Source organism: Nicotiana tabacum, unplaced genomic scaffold (genome assembly GCF_000715075.1).
Source record: "Nicotiana tabacum cultivar K326 unplaced genomic scaffold, ASM71507v2 Un00120, whole genome shotgun sequence".
NCBI lineage: Eukaryota > Viridiplantae > Streptophyta > Magnoliopsida > Solanales > Solanaceae > Nicotiana > Nicotiana tabacum.
In genome coordinates this window covers 991-4,042 of record NW_027438358.1, presented here as the reverse complement: position 1 = coordinate 4,042, position 3,052 = coordinate 991, and the positions used below count along the sequence as shown (strand labels likewise).

At 31.6% G+C, this 3,052-nt stretch overlaps 1 long non-coding RNA gene across 1 annotated transcript; it reads left to right on the top strand.

Annotated features, from left to right (window-relative positions):
- Nucleotides 1-770: 770 nt before the first annotated feature.
- On the top strand, nt 771-2,669 carry LOC142178972 (uncharacterized). Its single transcript, XR_012707120.1, has 3 exons — nt 771-815; nt 944-1,555; nt 1,662-2,669. It is a non-coding gene; the product is annotated as an uncharacterized LOC142178972 (long non-coding RNA).
- Nucleotides 2,670-3,052: the final 383 nt, after the last annotated feature.

The following is a 3,052-nucleotide window of genomic DNA, read 5'->3' as shown; positions in this document are numbered from 1 at the left end:
TTTTATTTTTTTTATGCTTCTGTTACTATAATGGTTTTTACTGGAGTTACTAATGATTTCTCTTTTCTTTTCTTTTCTTGTTTTCCTTGTTCTCTTTTATTTCCGTCGTTCTGAGCCGAGGGTCTATCGGAAACTGCCTCTCTGCCCTATCGGGGCATGGGTAAGGTCTGCGTACACATTACCCTCCCCAGACCCCACTATGTGGGATTTTACTGGGTAGTTATTGTTGTTGTTGTTGTTATATGTTTTCTATAACAACAATTTACTATAACATTCAAAAATATCCGGAACAAACAAGGCTGTTATAGGTTTGACTGTAATACCTAAATAATTATTTTTATACGAAGTTAAAATTAAAAAAAGGAGGACTCATGATAGACCATTAAGCTTTTACAATTATCTTAGCTTGTTTTCATGCTTAGTTAGATCCACTACTTTATTAACTAAATAGGATTAACATTCGCCAATACCAAAAGTATATATTTTGTCAAATTTTATTTTATAATCGAACAAAATATCTAATAGTATTAGTTTAAATTTTAAAAAATTATACTAGTTATTAATATAGGATACAACGTGTATTTTAAAATTAATTTAAATTAAATAAAAGAAACTAATTGGCGACTGAAAAATAAATTTTGGGACTACTTATCTTGACATTGTAGAAACACGTATATTTTTAAATGGTTACGGCATGTTATTTACTCTACTTTTTAGGTTATCATAGCTTAAAATACATTTTTAAATATATGTTTTGATTTTATATTGAACAGGTTCAAGATGAGTCGTTCCATGTACGTGGCTGAATTTGACGAGTAAGATGTCTACCTACAATTTGATATGCTTCTTTGTTTCATTGGAGAAGGTTTCACTGAAGCTATGATTTGATTTATGGTGCCTAATTTTAGCCTAACGATTATTTCTTGCTTTTTGTAATGTATAGGTTGAATTCTTATTTGAGAGAGTTGCCTGGGGGTTATCATGAGGTCATTAAAGGAGAGTTACTTACTTTTGCTTGGATGGTTGTCTCGTATCGTTTCATAATGTACCGTATTGCATTGTATTATATTGTAGTGTATCGTTTGATGAATATAATGTTTAGATAAATTGTATCGTTTGTTGTTGTTTCATGATATTACGTACCAGTAATATATGAAGATAAACTTACAGTATTACAAAGTAAAATTATGTTATAGAATAGAATTATTATATAAAAAGGTAGGATAAAGGATTATTTAATAATAATAAAAGGTAAGATAAAAGAAAAAGATAAGGTAACGATGCGACCACACTAAATAGGTTGGTCCATAAAGTGGCACTTTTCATCGTTACGTAACGACGTATTTAATGATACGATACAATAAGATTTAAGTAATAATCAAAACAAATATTGTATTTAAAGTAACAATACGATGCAATACAACAGGTAATTCTTGAAAAATTTTCACACAACTTTAGCAGAGGCCTTGAACAAGGTGGTCAACGTCCATGAATCTGAGATCTACTTGCTTGAAATTGATGAGCAAACCCGTTTAGCTTTGAAAGATGATTCGAAGTTAGTTTCTTTTTCCTTCTTACCTCATTATTTATTGTTTTAGGACTCGTTTGGTATAAGAGATAAGAGATAAGAGATAATTATCCCATAACATTCATTTTTCCAGGAAAATGATGATCTACTTCTTTTACAACAAAAATCTGAAACGTCTTGTGTGCGTCAAAATTGCAACTTATGAGAAATTTGATATGGATGAGGATGAAGATGAAGAGGAGGATCATGGGGATGACGATGACTGATGCTGTTCCTACAAGTTGAAAGCTTTTGCATTCTGAAATGTGTAATTCTTGAAAATGTTTAGTGAAAAGATCAGTTAGTTTGATTCTTATGAATCAGAAAGTGATAATCCCTTGGACAAAAGGGAAAATGCTTTATTCAACACTTTGGTTGAAGGTAACATTCATACCATAGAAAGCGCGCTGATTGAATATTTTCTTTTACTAGACCCTCTGTCTTTAATTGCAACATGTTATCCAAGACTGTATGATCCTCTCAAACTCCAATACAATAGCATTTTGATCTTTGTTTTACCTTGACAGTTTAGATAATTCATTTCCTTATCCGAAAGTCAGTTGAAAGTAAGTGTCTCCAACACATTGCCGTCATGTTTACTAAGGTTCAAGATGCCATTAAAATGACAGTAAAAGTACAGTGAGAGATACAAGACTCTCTGCTGCACCCTAACTGTACAAGTTTATCAGTATATATAAGATCATCACATCATAAAAAATGACACATCAGGTTATCTTTGACAAACTAATGTAACATGGTATTTCTTCTATTTGGAGTCAGTGACCTTGTCTCATGAAGTTTATGCCTGCCATGATATGAATAAAGTAGCAAATGTTTGACCTACTAAATAGTAGTTATATACAACTCATTTTGTTGTGCTCAACATTTCTACTAATCATAGTATCATATTCCTACCAAATACCTTCTTCCTTTATCACTGCAAAGGCCTTGAGATTATGCTGATATATACTCTAAGAAGAAGCTAAATACAATTTAAGACTGTAGAAAGACAATCAAACTCGTTTTGAAGTGGCTTAAACACAAAATGTAGTAGCACCTGACATTGAAGTCCTGAGTGATTCTGTCAATCCAGCAATCAGAAATTTTGCACTTTGCCGCTCTGCAGTTACTTATATATATTCATCAATCAATCAATTAACAACGTCTCAATCTCCAACAAATTAGCTCTATTATGTTCCAAGGTTTCACCATATTTAGACTATTTTTAAATTGACCATCCATGCAGGCAATCCTCTTTAAAGAAAAGGAAAAAAATAGAAGTAACCAACAAGGGAATGTCCAAATAACAGTATTAGCTTTTTAATACAGCTTACCATAAAAAAGAAAATCAAATAAAATGAAACCTTAAAAGAACACTGCTAGTAGAAGGAACAAAAATGGGCCTTTTAACATTCTTTATTTTGAGCCACAATATCACAGGCCCAAGATTTCATTTTCTGCTCTCAATTTGAAGCTTTTGAAGGT